Source organism: Panthera leo, chromosome B4 (assembly GCF_018350215.1).
Source record: "Panthera leo isolate Ple1 chromosome B4, P.leo_Ple1_pat1.1, whole genome shotgun sequence".
Classification (NCBI taxonomy): domain Eukaryota; kingdom Metazoa; phylum Chordata; class Mammalia; order Carnivora; family Felidae; genus Panthera; species Panthera leo.
In genome coordinates, this window is record NC_056685.1 from 48,220,849 (window position 1) to 48,236,012 (window position 15,164).

The 15,164-nt window shown below is 36.7% G+C and overlaps 1 pseudogene; it reads right to left on the minus strand.

The window, feature by feature from the left end:
* Positions 1-392: 392 nt before the first annotated feature.
* Positions 393-9,678, minus strand: LOC122225354 (annotated as a pseudogene).
* Positions 9,679-15,164: the final 5,486 nt, after the last annotated feature.

Consider the following 15,164-nt stretch of genomic DNA (forward strand, 5'->3'; position numbering starts at 1 on the left):
AAAGCCTCTTTGGTTTTATAGCTGCTACTGCCTCTAAAAAATGTAGAAACAGAGAATTTGGAATCGGGAGAAGGCTTTGGAGGGCTGACTTCTTAGAACCTGAGCCCCCACACATTTCTCGTTTCTTTACTCTTAAGTTTTCTCTCATTTCAAGGGATCTGCACCACATTAGCCAGGAAGTGTGAGAGAGACCTTTGTCACAGTTATTTAAAACCCAGATTATACGAGCGCTTTACCTTCATCATCTCTACATTAAGCCACAGCAGGGGGAGAGCTACATGGAAAATGAGTATCTGTTAAGTATTCTCTGCCTTGGGCCACATCTTCCCTTTGAATTTGAAAGAGAGGAAAAATGGCATAGCTCTGTTGTGACTGTGGGGAGGGAGAAAATCCTAAAAATCAAATGGCTTTGTTCGAGATTCATGCAAGACAACAAAACGAACAGACAAGTCCTTTTTGCAGCACTGAAGCTCCTTTGCTGGCTTAGGCTGAACGTGAAATGACACTGGAGCAGGATTTGTGAAAAGGGAATTGGATATCTTGATGTTCCTAACAAGATAGAACATAACCAGACCTCCACTGCTTACAAAAGCCATTCGGGGCTGGCGGAATGAGGAGAAAGCCCTGAAGGGGAAGGTGAAATGGGCAACGCAGAGACTCCTCCATCCCCCTAGCCAGTCCCAGCAGGGAAGTGGGATTTCAGAAAGAATTTTCCCTGTGAAAATGAAGGCACAAGTGTTCTGACTTCACATTCATCATGCTTTATTCTTTCCCACTTACTTTCACATTTTATCTTCATGACAAATCTGTGATGGCAGTCAGGAAAGCACTGTTATCCCTATTTATCTAAGAAAGAAATAAAAGACCCAGTGAGGTCCTGTGTCTTGGCTGAGTTCAGGGAGTTAATAAGGAACGACAATTGTACTAGAACCATGAATGTTTGGATAGGTACTGGACTCATTGCTCATAGCTGAAAGCAGATAGAATGGGAATAGAATAGGACCTCAGATCTCATATATTTTCAAGCTTTCAAGGTCCATGTAAGTGCAGAAATGTGAAATGCAGGAGGCAGAGGAAAAATGAGACCATACCAGGCCCACCAAAATTCACTGCCAGAATTTTGAAGTTATGTGTCTTGTTTAGGGTTTTTCAGAAACAGGCCCAAATACAAGGACCCAATACAAACAGACCCAATGCAAGAAGTTTGACTGGGAGGTGGTGTTCCCAAGAAAAAACCAGCTAGAGGGTGGGAAATTGAGAAAGGGAGAGAAGCCAGGCAAAAATGGGCGCTGCATGACAAGCCAATTACAACTGTTTGCTACTGGATCTTGATTCTACTGGGGAACTCCCTGGGAGCTGATGTAGAAAATGCACTTCAGAGTTTGCTCATCCAAGGGCTGTGGGTTAGGGGATGCTGCAGAGATTAGTGTAAAAGGGAAACTGTTCCCTCAGCACTTGTTGCCAGGTTTGTGCAGGTTCCAGCCCGCAAAGAAAGCCTTCAGTCAGTTTAAGATTGGTTGGATTTCCACTCCAGTGATAAAATCATAAGGAGTGTGGGTGAGTGCTGACAGTCTACAGCACAGTGTCTCCAGCAAAGGTCAAGAGTGGGAGAGAAGTACTCAAAGAGTAGGCATAGAAAATTCTTATTCTGGGATAGAAAAGCATAGTATGGTAATTTATTGAGTTTTCTCAGCATCAGAGGTAATATCAGATGACCTCTTTTTAAAATTTTTAATTAACCTTTGTTGAAAGGTTTGTTGAAATTAACCTCCCTCTTCCTTCTTTCTTAACCCCTGGCAGGCACTGATCTGTTCTCCATTTCTATAATCTTGTCCTTTTAAGAATGTTATACAAATGTAATCAAATAGTATGAACCTTTTGGAATTGGATCTTTTTAAAGCAGCATAATTCTCTGGAAATCTATTCAAATTGTATGTTTCAATAGTTCATTCTTTTTCATTTCTAAGTAGAATGAAAATGTGGTATGGAGGCAACAGTTTGTTTAACCATTCAGCTGTTGAAAGACATCTAGAATTTTGCTAATTTCTTGCTATTATGAATACAGCTGCTATGGCCATTTGTGCATAGGTTTATCTGTGAACATAAGTTTTAATTACTCTTAAGTAAGTCGGCCCAGGAGCCAACTGTTGGATTGCGTGGTGGTTTTGTGTTTGGTTTCCCCGCCTTAATTGCCAGTCTTTCAGAGTGGCTTTATCACTTTATATCCACACCAGCAACATATAGGTGATCCAGTTTCTTGGCATCCTCACTAGCATTTGGTGTCATCACTATTTTTCATTTTAGCCATTCTGATAGGTATGTAGTTATCGCTCATTGTGATTTTAATTTCTGTTTCACTGATTGCTGATGATGTTGAACATATTTTCATATGCTTCTGAATATAAGGCCTATGTGGTTTAACAAATATATAGAGTCCACAATTTGTCTTTTCTGTATTTTAACAGGATATTTTGCTAAACAAAGTTCTCAATTTTGATTAGATCCAATTTATCATTTTTTCCTCTTATAAATTGTGCTTTTGGTGTGTTAAGTGTTAAGAACCCTTTGGCTGGTCCTAAATCCCCAGTATTTTATCCTATGTTCTTTTCTAAGAATTTTATAATTTTACATGAAATCCGTAACCTATCTTTGTATAAGTTACATTTTGTGTAAGTTAATGTTTGTATAATGTGTGAGATATAGGTCAAGTTTCATTTTCTTTCTTTCTTTCTTTTCTTTCTTTTCTTTCTTTCTTTCTTTCTTTCTTTCTTTCTTTCTTTCTTTCGTCAATAAATACTCAATTGCTCCAGTGCCACTTATTGAAAAAGCAACGTTTCCTCCACTGAATTGCTTTTGTTCATTTGTCAAAAATTAATTGGACAGGGGCGCCTGGGTGGCGCAGTCGGTTAAGCGTCCGACTTCAACCAGGTCACGATCTCGCGGTCCGTGAGTTCGAGCCCTGCGTCAGGCTCTGGGCTGATGGCTCGGAGCCTGGAGCCTGTTTCCGGTTCTGTGTCTCCCTCTCTCTCTGCCCCTCCCCCGTTCATGCTCTGTCTCTCTCTGTCCCAAAAATAAAAATAAAAAACGTTGAAAAAAAAAAATTAAAAAAAAAAATAAAAAAAAAAAATTAATTGGACATATTTGTGTAGGTCAATTTCTGGGTTTTCAATTTTATTCCAGTGATCTTCATTTGTATCCTTCTGGTACTACTATACTCTCTTGATTCTTTCAGCTATGTAGGAAGCCTAGGAACATTAGGAAAAGTGATTCTTCTACTTTATTTTTAATTTTCAAAATTGTTTTGAAAAATAAAGGTCTAGGGTCGCCTGGGTGGCTCAGTCGGTTAAGCGGTCAACTTCGGCTCAGGTCATGATCTCGCGGTCCGTGAGTTCGAGCCCCGCGTCGGGCTCTGTGCTGACAGTTCAGAACCTGGAGCCTGTTTCAGATTCTGTGTCTGCCTCTCTCTCTGACCCTCCCCTGTTCATGCTCTGTCTCTCTCTGTCTCAAAAATAAATAAACATTTTAAAAAATTAAAAAAAAAAAGGTCTAGAACGTTTACCCTTTCCATACAAATTTTAGAATAAGTTTGACTATGTCTACATGAAACTGTCTGAAATTTTGATAGGCATTTTGATATGCAGGCAGATAAATTTGGGGAGAATTGATGTATTTGCTATGTGGAATTTTCCAATCCATAATCATGGTATAGTCTCTCCAAGTGTTTAAGTCTGATTCTTTTTCTGAGCATTTTATAATTTTTGCAAACTGATTCACTATGTTTTGTTACCTTTATACCTAACTATTCCACTTTCTTTTGAGCAACTGTAAATGGTATTGCATGCTTTATTCCAGTTTCTACTTGTTCCCGGTCAATATATAGAAAAACAGTTGATTTTTGTGTGCTGATCATGGATCCTGTCATGATCCTGTCCTAGAAGGTTTTGTTTTGTTGATTCTTTGGAATTTTCTGTATATATATGATATCATTTGCAAATAGTGGTAGTTTTCTTTCTTTCCAATTTGTAAACCTTTTGTTTCTCTTTTATGCCTTATTACTACAATGGCAAAATTTTCCAGGTCTGTGTGGGATAAAAGTGGTGAGAATGGATAGCGTAGCCTTATTTCTGGTCTTACAGGGAAAGCATTCTTTCACTATTAAATACAACGTTAGCTGTAAGTTATTTGTAGATGCTCTTTCTGAGGTTAGAAAAGCACTCCTTTATTCCTGGTGTACTAGGAGTTTTATTACGGATGAAAGTTGAATTATATCAAATATTTTTTCTGTGTTAATTTATATCATGTGATTTTTCTTCTTTAGTGGTTGTTATGTGAATTACATCGGTTAAATGTTGAATATTGAACCAGCACGTATACATGGAATAAATGGTACTTGGTTGTGATATATTATATCTTTTCCACGTTTGGTTAGATTGCTAAAATTTTCTTGAGTTCCAAGAACTCTGCTTCTCACTAGGATCAAAGAGTTTCAGATACTTCGAATCTATGACAAACAGATTTTTTTTATTTTTCTACCAGGCCCACACTGTCTTACTTCTGTGAAGGAGATGTGATTTTAGGGATACTGGAAAGACTCTTACCGTACCTTTTCTCAGGCTTGCTGATAATAAAAAAAATTTTTCAGAGGAAACAGATTATTTCATTCTACAGTTAGAAATAAACAGCTAAAAATGCAAAACACCTATGGGAAAAATAATGTGCAGGTTTTGGCCTTGGGAAAAGCAGTGGTACCGACAACCTCTAATGTTAGCTATCACGAATGGCAACATGTAGAAATGTCGCATTTGCCACTCCTCCCAGCCACCCGTGATCCCTGCACTTCTTATCTCCTACTCTTTTCTACACACACTACATCAAAGCCCCATTGCCAAACCACTCTCCAAGATGTTTAAAATCACAGACACCTGTTTTTTAAAATTTTAACATGGACGTGCAACATGAATAAAACATATAGATCTGAATTGTTCTGGATTAAGTGGGATAGCTGGAGAGGAAACTCAAGCCCAACCCATTTTTCTCTGCCAACAGTTCCAAAAACACTCTCCTAACTCATTTTCCCCCGAAAAACATGTAGGATGGTTGCCTGAAGAGTGGGGAAATATTGAAGCAAGACGATTTCTTTTTGGTTAAAACTACATAGTTTTTAAAATCCAAACATGGAAGGCTAATCAAAATCGCTGCTAATGTCACTCTTTCTAACTACCTTAAAGATCAAAATAAAACAGAATGTTGTGCAGGACTGAAGAAGGAGAATGTCTCTGCAGAAATTATGTTGATGTCACTGGGATGAAAGACATGCTCTATGTCCAAGTTTTGACTGCAAACAGGGAGTTCTCTCTGTGAGCCTCCAAACTCCCCCTTCCCGGCCTCTGCTGCTATCTTCCTGCACCAATGTGGATTCAGTGACTCTCAGGTCACCACAGTCTGTTTTTGGATGGGGGGGCGGATTTTGACGAAGTCTTGGAGCTCAAGCTTTAGTACTTGTCGCTATGTCAATACATGTAATACAAAGCCTAGAAATGATGATATAACAATAGAAGTTGTGGTAGGGTGGTGAGGTTACAAGATTTTATTTCCCCATAAATTTTGAAAATAATGTTCAAATTTAGAATTTGGAGCTAAGTAAATTGTATACTTTATAGCTTTAATAGGAAACAAAGAAGATGTAACTGGGATTTCCATTAGCCCAATGTACTGTCTTCCAGTGAGAAGGGAACACAAGACTTGTGGAGGTGGGGTCTACTGCTCACCTCCTCATACTCTTGCCCAGCTTTCAGAAAGCAAGCACAATTAGGGCTCCACTAAATGTAAAATGAAAATTTTAATCTAGGCTCCATGGTTGTAAAAGATGTAGGAAAGAAGAGTTCTTGCATCGTGGAAGGATTCCTGTACTTTGAGGCAGGATGTTTATGTTCAATTCCTGCTCTGAGAATAACTAAACCATGTGATTTTGAATAAATCACTTCATATCTCGAGCTGTTTTCTATAGGACAAAATATTTATCTCACAAGGATACATTGTTAGGTGCTTCAGAGTTGCACTGGCATCTCTCACATTAGGGGAGAGCAATTTCCTGTATGCAACCAAACAGCTATTTACACTTGGAATTAATCTCTGGGCACTACTGATGAAAACATTTTCTACAGTGGTTCTTGAATTTGACCAAGTTTTGGGAGTTTTAAAAACAGATTTCGACCCACCCCAAACTAAGAGAATCAGCATTTCCATGGGCAAGATCCAAGACTAAATGTTTTCAAAAGTGATCTACTGTGATTTTGATGATTGCCCAGACTTGGGGAAACCTACGCTTTTCAAACTTTAAAATGCATGTAATTCACTCAGGCTTTTGTTAAAATGGAGATTCTAATTCAGGAGACCTGGGTTGGGGGCTGAGGCTCTACTCTCTAGGTAGCAAGGGTTTAGATGTCCTTTTGGTCTCCCTCTCTTTGAGAGGGCAAGTCACACATTGTCTAGGAGGTTCTCTCTAGGAAAAGAGAAGATGATTTGAGCTCAGAGACTTCTTAGTTTGTGAGTAACTCAAATGGTTAAAAACCACATAAATTATTCCTGCCTGGACTAAAAAATAAATGGGTGAATGTGTAATTAAAATGTCAACTCTGAGGGGCGCCTGGGTGGCGCAGTCGGTTAAGCGTCCGACTTCAGCCAGGTCACGATCTCACGGTCCGTGAGTTCGAGCCCCGCGTCAGGCTCTGGGCTGATGGCTCGGAGCCTGGAGCCTGTTTCCGATTCTGTGTCTCCCTCTCTCTCTGCCCCTCCCCCGTTCATGCTCTGTCTCTCTCTGTCCCAAAAATAAAATAAAAAAACGTTGAAAAAAAAAAAATTTAAATAAAAAAAAAAAAAAGTCAACTCTGAGAAGGCATTAAAAGAAAGGAGGCAGTGGATCAAATATCATTCCTTGTTTTTATAAGATATTTTGGGAGCTAGGGGTGGAAACCATGCTTTGTTTTGCATGCTCGTGCATTGGGCAACTTGATTGTTATCTTATAACAATTTAGAATCACTTCAGACAATAGCCCAGGTAATAAAGGTCCTTTGCTATTGAAAGACTCCCTCAAAATGAAAATTTATTGGGAAATTCCATTTTTAATCGTTCAAATTCAGACTTCTCATAAATATTGAAATGGGACCAGAAAACATTTTAAAAAATCCAAACAAATATCTGATATTCAAAAATAAGTGAACATAGAAAGCAATCCCATTTTGTCGAGTTTGTCAGGGTCTGGGTTCTCATCCTCAGCTTTGTATGTTCAGACACTGTATTATAAAAAGTTAACTATAATATCAATGTTCTTAATATACACCAAACAGCAGGCAGGTATAGCAGTTATTTCCTTGTTCTGATCAGGGTATATTTTCCTATAGGCAAACTAATGATGATGTTGCCAGGAGGCATGGTTTCAGCAGAGAGGGATCACTTATATAATCTAAATGCTTGCTATTATCAAATTCTGGTAATTTGATTATTCAGTCTCCACAGTGGAATTGCATCTATGGTGGGTAAAGTGCAGGGCCCCAACCCGGATAAATGGATACCGTCACCAATGCGGTCTCTGGCCATAATCTACCAAAATGGTGCATAGTTGCTGAATACCAGTCTGTAAGGTGGATGGGACATTTGAGTCAGTCTGCCAGAATATTCTCATCTCTGGAAAGTGAATAATAAGTCAGTGTTTCTTATTTTGTGCTTTTATTGCTGACAACCACAACCTCTCTTCCTAAAATGCACTAAATAATACTTTTTTTCTTCCTTTAGGAAAATAGAACTAACTATACTCCTCGCGAGGTTTCAGGCTCGTTATAGTAAGCATTCCAAGACTTAATGTTTATTTTGTGATATTTATTATTTTTTCCTTTACCAGCTCCCAAACACTATTCCATTTCCTTATCCCCTCAGGAGGCACCCACTCTAGTATTTATAATATATGTTCTTCCAATCCACTTTCCATACATGTTTTAATCTTTGAAGAATGCAAGGTGGTATTTTGTCAGTTAAATATGCATATATATTTAACGCTATAAAATAAAAGTTGTAATTGCATTTTTCTTATGTTTTTCACACAACATTATGCTCTTGATGACCAACAAAGTTAAGAATTCTAGTTATGGCTTCTGACTACTACAATAGGAATTCTATTCTATGTATGAATCAGATGTTCCTTGGTCATTCCACTAGTGATAATCATGTTAGATATTTCCAACTCTGCTACCATAAGCAATACTATGTGGATATTCTGGTGCACTCAATCTTTTGACTGAGGTTTTTCATATATAGTTAGTGAATTTTAAAAATTAAAAATACCTTCCCCACTCAATCTTCTATTCATTTGCCTTGTCTAAAGTGTCCTTAATTAAAGAGAAATCTCAGTTTTGATGTAGTCAGATGTATACATTTATTTGTTAACGTCCTAAAAGTACAAACTAAAGAGGAAAAAGCAATTTGTACATTTGATTACCTCATTATTAGTTATCTCCCAGATATATATAATAAGTTACATGTATACAGAAATTCATTTATGCATTCTTTACTTGTTTTACTGGTCTATTTATTTGTTCTTATTCTAGAACTGCACAATTTTAAATATTTGGCTTTTTTTTTTTTTTTTTTTTTTTCACTTGAAGGAGGCTTGTTTATTGGACCGCAGGGGATAGTTAGTGGCCAGGGAATGCACTGAGAGGACCCAATCTCTGGGGTGCCTCCCTCAATCTTCCATAGGTGATGACAGTTTTGCACAGTCCTTTCTATGGTGTCATCTATGGTGACTAGGGGCCGGTAGCCCATGACCTGTTGGGCTCTCTCACAGCTGTAATAGTGGAATGTGCCAACCAGTGTGACCCGCATTGGTGTGAAAGGGGGCTGGAGATGGATGACAGGACTGATCACCGTCACCAGGAGGGACAGCAGAAGGGCCAGGTGGTAGGGCACCCAGCACAGGATGTGGTACCTGGGGGCCTCGTAGTTGAGGCCTGTCAGGATGTGGGGCAGGAATGTCCAGAAAGGGATGGGTTCATCGTTGGTGATGTGAAATGCCTTCCCAATGACGGCTGCACCTTGGGAGAGGTGTTTTGCAGCCAAGATGTGTCCGTGCACCACATTCTCCACGTTCTCCACAAAGGTGAAGCCCACCAGGTCCTCCCCGTTTCCAATCACAAACTTCATGTTGCCTTTCTTGGCTGCCTCGATGAGGATGGGGACCAACTGGGGGTCTTTGGGGCCAAAAGTGACATAAGGGCGAGTGGCTATGGTTACAAATTTCCTCTCAGGATCACTGGGGTCCAGGACTGTTCTCTCCTTTAAGATTTTTGCCTCCGTGTAACAGTCAATGAGTTTCATGGCATAAGGGAGGTCTTCAATTCCATTCTTGATGTTGACACCCTCAAAGATGAACTGACACTGCTGGTTAAAATTAGTTTTTAAACCCCAGCCTCTTTGCAAGTTTTAATGACATTCTTGGTTGCAATGTAATTCACTCTGTAAGAGTTCCTTGTCGTTACTGGATGGTGGGGGTGATGCACGGTGGAAAACTCTGATTATACCTTTCAGAGCTGGGTACGGATCCTGTTGGTTGCAGAGGTCACCCGGAAAGAATTCCCCCACCCCAGGGGATTTTCAAACCCTTGCCGCATATCAAATCCATCCATTTCAGCTCCAAATATCGTTACGTTTGCGATGTTTTCTCAGTGCTCAGTCAATCCTCAGCAAACCAGCCTCCATCCCTAGGCGATCCCCAGGGCCAGCCTCAGGGCTCCCTCAGCTTGCACCCAAACACCTGCAGGCACCAGCGGCCATCCGTTTCTCCACGCCCCAGTGAGCCCAGTACAATGTTGCTGGAGTACAAACACCTTTGTTCTTTTTTTCAAAATGTGTTAGTTCTGCAGGAATTTTTATTCAGTCACATTAATTTTTGAGTTAATTTATTAAGGATCTTCCTTTCAAAACTTTCTGAGGTTTTGATTGGAATTTCATGGAGTGTATAATTTATAAAATTATTTTAGAGGCAAACTGCTATTAACCCATATACACATACAGACATATATAATCTTTTGTATCCTCTAACAGAATATTCAGATTTTCTCTATAAAGGTCTTATGCCATCTTTTTTTAATTCCTAGGAATGGTGCAAATTTTGTGAAATATAATTTTTTATAGTTGATTATTATTGGACTAGAGGAAGAATATTAATTCTTATATGTGGCTCTTTTATTAAGTAAATTTATTGTACTTCTTATAGTTATAATATATATAGTAATTTTCTTGGGATTTCATTGTAAATGAAATCATTCATAAATAATATCTATTTGTTATTATAGTTTTTCTTTTTTGCCTTTTTTTACTGGGAAGACCTACAATACTTGATTGAGGTACCATTTATAATGACAAAAATTCTTGTCAGTCTCCTAAACTTATGTAAAGTTTGTCTAAAACTCTTATATTAAAAATGATTGGAAAACAGCCATAAGATTAAAGAAGCTCTGTTCCATCCATAATTTTCTGATAATTTTATTATTAGTGTATTTTGAAAATTATAGCATACGTTTTTCTTTTTTTCTTTTTTATTCTGTGATGTGGCAAATTTGAGAGTTTTTTTGTTTTTTTTTTTATGTTTGACCTCCTCATATTCCTGAGTGATACCTACATTACCATCATGCATTAAAAAGGGAAAACGTTGAGGTAAAGGGGATTGATCCTAGTATTACTCCTATTTTTCTGTGAGGTTGAAAATGTTCACAACCAAATTTTAAAATTTAAACTTTAAAAATTTAAATAAGAACCTGTTCAATAATCAGGAGTTAATATTTTATGTAGAACTGTTACATCTATGTGGTTTTTCTTAAATGTGTCAATATCATTAGTTATTTCTCTTTTTTCGCAGGGCCCTTCATTCTCTACAGGGTAATTTTATTTATTTAATTTTTAATATATTATAAGTTTGCTTTATTTTTTAAGGCTCAGAGGGCAATCTTATTTCCCTGAGTGCAAGCCATTATCATTTCACAGGAGTTCTCAAAATCCTATGCAAATCACACAACATGAAGAATGCCTCCCTCTTGTGCTTCTGCTTAAGGCAGAGGCTGTGAGATTTAGGGAAATATGATAAGGAAAGTGGGGTCGTTTTTTGTTTTCTTTTTTAACCTTCCCAACCTGTTTTCTAGAAACCAGATGGACATTCTAACTTCTGGTAATTGGTCAATAGCTTGGTCAAATGAACTCTTCTAAGATGACAGTTGTGAAATCTGGACACTACATAAAGCACAATTATTGGAAGACACCGGAAAGTGATCAAATGCAGGCTGAAGGGAATAAACCATTCAAATATGGAAAATACAACAGGTAAGTTTTGCAAATTTATAGGTTTGTGCCTGAGCACATATCTTGCACAACTTGGGGTAGCAGACAGCCATAGTTCATTAAAAAATATGTGAACCGGACCTCCAATTCAAAAAGTTAGAGAAAGAACATCAATATTAACTTTATAAAGGCAGAAGTAATTACTAAAAGTAAAAATCCAATGAGTTAGAAAAAAAAAATTACAAAATAAAAGAATATCATATTTGGGAAGTTATCCACAAAATAGAAAGCATTTTTGTAGTCTAGTTAAAAGAATTAGGCATAGATGCACAGATACAATAGTAAGTTGACAAAAGGGAATAAATAGCAAAGTGAAATAATTTTAAATTATCATGTAACTACTCTATAAATCTTTTGCAAATAAATGTGTAAACCTAAATGAAATGAATAAGTCTCTAGGAAACTATAGTTTATTAAAAATGCAGTTAATATAGCAGATCCTTGCAGACCAGGTTCACTGACCCAGACGATTTCATAGGGAAATGCTCCTTAACCTTTGAAGATGTAGATAGCCCCAATTCTATTTAGGCTATTCCAGTACATAGGGAAAAAAAATTCCAAATTCTTATGTAATGTAAATATAGCACTAGCGTCAATATCAGATGAAAACTTCACAAAAGAATAACTAATTTTGTTTATAAATACTGATGCGAAATAGTCAACTATAAAAATCACAAAGCACACATAATTCAGTATATGTTATCTTTGGGTTCAGTGAGATTTATTTCAACAATCCAAGGATGGTTTTTAATATTATGGGTTCCACTAATCTAAACTGCATATTGACATTTCTAGAAGAATAATATGGTAATCTCCATAGATTCTGAAAATGCATTTGACAAAAATCAATGTCTATTCCTGATTAAAATAAAATCAGTGGTATAAGAATAAAACAATACAACATGCATACTCTGATGCCAGCATTCTATTTAACAGGAGAGCATTAAATAACCAACATATTCTTCCTAAAGTCAGAAACAAAACAGAATTTCCTATATCATTGCTATTATTTAACATTACAAAGCATTATTAACAAAATTAGACTGTTAAAAGTTATTGAGGACTTAAGATTTGTAAAAGGAAAGGTAAAATGATCTGCATCTATAGATGATATAACAATATATCTAAAATCCCCCACATCAGTAGAAAAACTACTACAAAATAAGAGCCCTTAATAAGGTAGAAAAATATAAAAAATAATAATCTATCTATCCATCCATCCTTTGTATATACAGACAATATCTAGTTAGACAATATAGTTGGATAGAAGAATCCATTTACAATCATAATAAGAAAGATAAAATGAACAATCTCTTTATGAAGAAAGTTTTAAAACACTCGTGAAAAACATAAAAGTTGACTTAAACAAATATACCCTGTTCCTATTAAAAATTTAATATCACTTAGTTGCCAGCTCTTTCTAATTTATTTAATGTAGTCCAAATAACTATGCCAACAAGTTTTTATTTTCCGAAACCACACAAATAGATTCAAAAGTTCATTTGGAAGAGTAAATAAACAAGAATAGCTAAAAAATACTTTGAAGGAGACTAGCTCCATGTTCCATGTTCCATGTTAAAACCTGATATAAAGCCTCTATAATTAAGGGAGTGTGATATTATTGAATAAATAGGAAAACTAATGGAATAGGGTAAAGAAATTTAAAAAAATAGACCATGAAAATAGTAATTCTGCAAATGATATGATAAATTTGGAAATTCAAATTCATGGATGAAAAGACAGATTTTTAATAAAAGGTTTTGGAACAACTAGTCATTTGGAAGAAGGCAAAATTCTATCCAGATCTTATATTATAAACTAAGAAATATTCCAGAAAGATTAGCACCATACAAATGGAATTGTACCATGCCTAGAGGAAATCATTTGTGAAGTCCTTTTTCTCGACAAGGTATAGGGAAAAACTTCTTAATTATGACTCAGAATTCAAAAGCAATAAATGTAGATACATTTGGTCATATTAAAACAAAACCAAACTTCTTCATGGCAAATACCAAAAGGACAAATGACACACTGGGAAAAACCTGTTGTAAAACCCTAATATGTAATAACCTCCAAACATTGATAAATTTTTGATTTTTAAAACTGGACAGAAATACAGACAGTTCTCAAAAAAGAATGACAATGACCCTGACGAACGATGAATATGAAAAAGCTTTGCTCAGTCTTTCTCATAATAAGAGAAATGCAAATGAAAACCCCAGTGACATACTGTTTCTTGCCATCAGTTTCACGGCCCACTTTGTTGGTGTGACTGTTAGAAGACAGGCACTCTCACGCTTTGCTAGTGAAAGTGCAAAGTAGAGCAGCTCTTACAGGAGAGAATTTGACCACAGTTAGTAAAATTCCTGCTAAAATTGCTCCTTTGACGTAGGAATCTCACTTTTGGAATCTATCATAAACACAAATTCGCAAAAATAAAAAGTGACATATGTACAAGGTTATTCATTGAGGCATTATTCGTAACAGTGAAAGACTCAAAACAACTCGCATGGTTTTCCATAGGCAACTGGTTGCATAACTATAGCACAATCCCACCATGAAAACTATGCAGTGGTAGAAAGGAATAAAGGTAGTAGAACGATCTTTATACATTAAAGTATAGTTACCTCCAAAATATATTGTTAAGTGAAAAAACAAAAAAAAAAACCAAAATATAGAAGAGGGTATATAGCATGCTAGCTTTTGTATTAGAAAGAGAAAAAGGGAAAATTATTTGGAATCTTTCCTTGCAAAAGGAAACAATGAAGGGAGTGTAGAGTTAATGCAGGAATTCTTTGAAATACCTCACTGACTTTTGAACTTGGAATTATGTAAATATTTTACATCTTAAAATAACTAAGTAATGAAGAAAAATAATCCTTTGGTATTGTTGAAAATTGAAAACAACAGAAACAAATGAACATTACCACGTACTAACTTGGTGGAAAAACCTTACAAAGGAAATATTTATTCTGCTTGACCTTGGAACACAGTACTATAACTGTAAATCCTCAGCTCTGTATAACTTCAGGACTAAAAACTGAAAGAAATCTTAAACTTCATTGAATACTTTTATTGCGGATTAAAAAAACTCAATTCAGGGGCGCCTGCGTGGCTCAGTGGGTTAAGCGTCCGACTTCAGCTCAGGTCACGATCTCGCGGTCCGTGAGTTCAAGCCCCGCGTCTGGCTCTGGGCTGATGGCTCAGAGCCTGGATCCTGCTTCCGATTCTGTGTCTCCCTCTCTCTCTGCCTCTCCCCCGTTCATACTCTGTCTCCCTCTGTCTCAAAAATAAATAAACGTTAAAAAAAAAATTAAAAAAAAAAAACTCAATTCATTTGAAAGTATTATATGCATACCATATGTATACATGAATAAAGTACAGAATTATATTAATATTGTTAGGAGATGTTCAGATAGCTAGCATTTTATATTCACAGGGAGAGTGTGAAGGGGACCAGCTACCAAGAGGCAGTGCAATACAGAGAAATACCAGCACTCTAGGCAGAAATTAACCCTAGAAACCAGGCCAAAGCTGGTCTCAACAGGCCAGATAATTGGAGGCAGGAAGATAATGTTGGCAAACTTAATATGAGGCTTGGTGCTTGTTTGAGTATTTCAGGATAAGATGAAATCATCAAATAGTTGCATATTCAATTTATTTATTTATTTATTTATTTATTTAAAAAATTTTTTTTACATTTACTTATTTTTGAGAGCTAGAGAGAGACAGAGCACAAGTGGGGGAGGGGCAGAGATAGAAGGAGACAGAATCCGAA